The sequence below is a fragment of the Vipera ursinii genome, assembly GCF_947247035.1.
Source record: "Vipera ursinii genome assembly, chromosome: 3".
NCBI classification, from domain to species: domain Eukaryota; kingdom Metazoa; phylum Chordata; class Lepidosauria; order Squamata; family Viperidae; genus Vipera; species Vipera ursinii.
In genome coordinates, this window is record NC_139516.1 from 50379688 (window position 1) to 50385234 (window position 5547).

The following is a 5547-nucleotide window of genomic DNA, read 5'->3' on the forward strand; positions in this document are numbered from 1 at the left end:
CTGATGGTTCAGAGCAGCTGATGAAATGAACCAGCAGATAAAACCTCCCCACCACTCTGCAATTGCACTAACTTCCGCTTGAAAAAAATAAAATAAGGGAACCATCTCTTTAAAGCAGATGAATCTTGCACCGTAGAGCACCCTAAATGCTCTGTCTTTTTATTGACTGGTAAGTTTTCTTAAGAGTTTAGCCAGGGTTAAACTTCAAGTTATGCTTCATCTCTGACTTGGCTAAGAAGGCTTTTTAAAAAAAATGTGAAGTTAGATTTCATTTTAATGGTGGAAACTGGGTCTGATTTCATACATAACATTAAGCCATAATATGCTTTGTCTGGTTTTGGTTTAGCATGTGACATAAAGTCAGTTACAGTATATTTGAATTCCTGGTTTATGACTGTACTATGAGTAAACCCAACTAAGTGCTTGACTTATTTTAGAACCTGTAGTTAAACTATGGCTTAACATCTGTGAATCCAGTCTCTGAAAGTGAGTTGCTTCCAAAAACAAGCCAAGTGCAGCATATCAGATTGCACTGCCTTTTCCTTGTTGTACCTCCTTTCACATACTGAATCTCATCAGTATGGATAAAAGTATACAATGCCTATGAGAGACAACCTATGTAGCTCCTAAGATTTTCCCAAAGAGGCACCAGGACAAGATTTTGGATGGCAGTTAATCCAAAATCCTCAGCAGCCAATGTAGGAAAAAGTGTATTTGCTTTGGGCATCTAATAAACTCATCTAGAACATATTTGGAAATGTGGATTCTATATGGGGCAGGAGAGAGAGAGAGAGAGAGAGAGAGAGAGAGAGAGAGAGAGAGAGAGAGAGAGAGAGAGAGAGACAGAGAGAGAGAGAGAGAGAGAGACAGAGAGAGAGAGATGACGGTGGGCTACAGAAACTGAAAGAGCTGGCAGTATGTAGCATGGATTGGGGCCCAAACATGGATTCTTGAGAATTTCTCTGTTTTCAAAAGCTATGTTAATTATGTTTTATAGTTTACAGTGTTTATGATTTTCCCCTAAAAGTGGTAGAGAGTATTTTTTCCTCTTGCAGTTCTCCTTGATCCTTCAACTAGAAAAGATGGGTACTCAACACAGAACTTTCTGCAAAGTAAACATATGTTATGGCCTCCTCCACACCTGGTGGCTGGACATTTTAAATACTGTATATTTTATCATAAGCCACAAAAATATACGTAGGTAGGAAATAATGTCCACAGGGTATAAAATATTGTTGATCTATTGTCTGAGCTTGGAGTTTAGTAACAGCCAAATTAAAACCAGAAAGTTAGAAATCAGAGATCAGACATTATGAAAGTAGTTGCTTAGATCACCCATATGAAAGATGTTTTCTTCCTTCCAGGTGCAGGAAATCTACTGGCAGCTTTAGGTAACCAATCACTTCAGAATCCAGGAATACTTACTAGGTCAGGACTTTTCAACCAGCGGTATGGGTACCACCTGTAGTACATTGGCACCTGGCAGGTGGTACACGACCATCCTAGAAAAGCGGTAGCGGGGGAGGGGAATGAGCTGAACCGGTGGCAGCACCGCACAAGCCTGAGCAAGAGACGGCTGGAGCTGCAGGGCTGTCAGGGCTCAGCGGAAGCGCCAGGATCAGCTCCAGTCTGAGCCCGGAAGAAGCACCGATCAGCTGGAATGTTGCAGCATCTCCAGGGCCTTGTGATTTACACTCAGATGCTTGGCAACTGATTCATATTTATGATGGTCACAATGTCCCAGGCTCATGTGAAGTGACCAAAACCTGCTGCAACCACCCAGCAGATGGGAATAAAAACCAAACACCCCCCACCCCACCCTCGCTGCCAATCCTCAACAGAAATGCTCACAACAATGAAAACCTCGGACAGGAGGAAAAGCGTTGCCAGGTGGGCAGGCAGGTGTCTTTTCAGTGTCGTTGTAAAAGTTGTACCACTTTTAGGATAAGACAATGTCTGAGTACCACCAGTCACCCAGGAAGGTGTCAAAAACCTGACCAAAAGAAAAAGGGGGAAAAATGATAAAGTACAGGTAGTCCTCGACTTACAACAATTCGCTTAGTGACTGTTCAAAGTTACGATGGCACTGAAAAAAGTGACTTATGACCATTTTTCACACTTATGACCATTGCAGCATCCCCAGGGTCATGTGATTTACATTCGGATGCGTGGCAACCGATTCATATTTATGATGGTCACATTGTTCCAAGGTCATGTGATCGCCTTTTGCAACCTTCTGACAAGCAAAGTTAGTGGGGAAACCAAATTCATTTAACAATCATGTTACTAATTTAATTTCTCTCTCTCCTTCTCTCTCTCCCTCTCTCCCCCTCCCTCTTTCTTTCTCTCTCTCTCTCCCTCTCTCTCTCCCTTTCTCTCCCTCTCCCTCTTTCTCTCCCTATTTTTCTCTTTCCCTCTATTTCTCCCTCTTTCTCTCTCTCCCTCTCTATTTCCCTCCCTTTCTTTCTCCTTCTCTCTCTCTCCCTCCCTCTCTCCCTTTCTCTCCTTCTCTCTATTTCTCTCTTTCTCTCCATCTCTATTTCTTTTTCTCTCTCCCTCCCTTTTCTTTCTCTCTCCTTCTCTCTCTCCCTCTTTCTTTCTCCCTCTCTCTTTCTCTCTGTCCCTCTCTCTATTTCTCTCTCTCCCTCTCTTTCTCTCTCTCTCTTTCTCTCCCTCTCTCCCTCCCTCCCTCTCTCCCATTGTCTCTTCCTTCTTTCCTTCCTTTCTTCCTTCCCTCCCTCTTTGTCCTTTCCTCTTTCCCTCCCTCCCTCCCATTGTCCCTCCCTCCCTCCCTCCCTCCCTCCCTCCCTCCCTTCCTTCCTTCCTTCCTTCCTTCCTTCCTTCCTTCCTTCCTTCCTTCCTTCCTTCCTTCCTTCCTTCCTTCTCCTGGTGCCGGGCAAGCAGGGCAAGGACACTGTCAAGTCCCAACTCGACAATCAACAGGATGGGAGGGAGGAAATCCGTGCAGCAACCCAGCTACCTGGCCTGCCAGCCAGTCTTTGCTCCGCCAATCAGCTGGGAGGCTGGGACTCCAGATCTGATGCTGTCGGCCAGCTGGAAGTCCCGGCGGGCGGCCCTGATGCTGCTGAACAGCTGGGAGCATCGGCAACCTTCTCTTGGGGCCACCAGTCAGCTGGGAGTGCTTTTGAGCACTGTCAAGCCCCGGGGTTGACAATCAACCGGTGGGGGGCAGAATCCGCGCAGCAACCTGGCTACCTGGCCTGCAGCCACTCCGATCTGTGAAACCATTAAAAGCTTTTATGAGGTTAGGGGCCCAAACGTGATCGAGAATAGCTGAATGGAGGGCTATGCATGCTTTTGGCAAGATGCAAGAGATTTTGAGAAGCTCACATCTGAAACAACACATCCTGTATTTTATTTTAAACATTTTTAAAGACTGGGGGAGAGAGGTAGCCAGGTTGCTGTGCGGATTCTACCACCCCCGGTTGATTGTCGAGCCCGGGCCTTGACAGTCACTCCTGCTCGAAAGCACCCGCTCTCAGCTGACTGGCGGCCCCAAGAGAAGGTTGCTGACGCTCTGGCTGTTCAGCGGCATTGGAGCCACCCGCCGGGATTTCCAGCTGGCCGGCGGAGTCAGATCCAGAACCCCAGCCTTCCAGCTGATCAGTGGAGCAAAGAGCAGCTGGCAAGCCAGGTAGCCGGGTTGCTGCATGGATTCCCCCCCCCCCCCCCCGTTGATTGTTGAGCCAGGGGCTTGACAGCCGCTCCTGCTCTAAAGCCAGAGTTTGGCGGCTGGTGAGGCAGTTGCGTGGGCTCTCCCGGGGCTGGCGAGCCGAACGGGGACCGGCCTCCCTCTCTCTGCACTAAAGCGGCACCCATGGAGGTGGCCAAGGGCAAGCAGGGCAAGGCCGCTCCTGCTCAAAAGTGAGGTTTTGGTGGCTGGCGAGGTGCTCACGCAGGGCTGTCCTGGGGCTAGCGGGCAATGGTGGAGGAGCAGGCCAATCACCTTACTGGTACCTGGGACTCTGATGTGCCTTCCCGGCCATGTGTGCCCTGAAGAAGCACTGATCAGAAGTCAATCCGGTTGCTGCACGGGTCCCTGGGTAGGGCAGGGCCTCGCTCTGTGCCTGTGCTCTTCACTTGCCCTTGGTAGGCTTCCTGCAGGCCGTTGCCAAGCAGCATGTTTTCTGCAAGCAAGTGAGCTGGGAAGGAGCGCAGCGCAGGGGGGGAGGAGGCGGGGGAGGCGGGGAGGAGGAAGGCGACGTCGCGTATCACCAGCAAGGTGCTCACGTACCACCAGTGGTACGCATACCACCGGTTGAAAAGCCCTGCCCTAGAGCAGTATTTTTATGACTCAGCAACTTCAAGTTATGTGGATTTCAACTCCCAGAATTCCATAGCCAGCATGCTAGCTGGTAAATTTTGGAATCTGAAGTGCACACTTCTTGACATTGCTGGGGTTGAGAAATGCTGCCCTAACCTAAATTACCCTGGTATCCTTCAGACTGAAGTTCTGAATTATCTGAATTCAGCCAGCTGATAAAATTAATTTGCGGTTCAATGTGTTAGATAAACTATGATTCAACTAACTAAGGTTTAGTTGTGCAAAAGTTTGTGAGTGAAATGTTAATGCAGTTAAATATTAATACTGTGCCATGTCTGTCTCATATGTCAAAATAATAAGTCTACTGAGGATGTAAACGTTAGGGATAAATACCCTCCCTACCCAATGAAGCTGTCAATCATGTACAAGTAGAGAATATCTGGGAATGGCAGAACATTTAGACTTAGTCCCTGGGAACAAGAAGAAGCCCCAGTGAAAACCCACAACAATATTCTATCTCAGAAGAAGAGTTATTTAACTCTAAAGTCATGGAAAAGAACTGGGATTGATGAAAGCACAGAAGTTTTATATTCCACAATCTGATATGTGGGTAAAGTGAAGCTTTTAGTTACTCTGTTTTGGTGTGACTAAGGTGCCAGAGTTCAATAGTGAATGAGCAAACCTTGATAAAAATTCAAAAGTCAGTTCTTTTGTGGCACCTGCCCATTTTTCTTTCATTTTATCTTGCCGATCAGAAGGTCGGCAGTTTGGCGGGTCGAATCCCGAGTGCCGGGTAGCAGAGTGAGCGCCTGTTACTCGTCCCAGCTTCTGCCAACCTAGCAGTTCGAAACCACGTAAAAATGCAAGTAGAAAAATAGGGACCACTCTGGTGGGAAGGTAACAGCGCTCTGTGCGCTTTTGGCGTCTAGTCATGCTGGCCACATGACCACGGAGACGTCCTCGGACAAGCGCTGGCTCTTCGGCTTTGAAACGGAGATGAGCACCGGCCCCTAGAGTCGGAAACGACTAGCACGCACGTGCGGGGGAACCTTTACCTTTACCTTTAGGTCGCCTTAGAGGGGATGGAGATGAAGGAGTTGAAGTCCACATATCTCAACCTTGCTAAGGCTGAGAAACACTGCACTAAGGAGTTTTCATATAGTAGCACCATGAATATGGGGCATGATTTCATATTTGTGTATTTGCAGGGCATTTGCTGACCTCACAGTTCTTGATAATACAGGAAGAAGAAGACAGCTTTG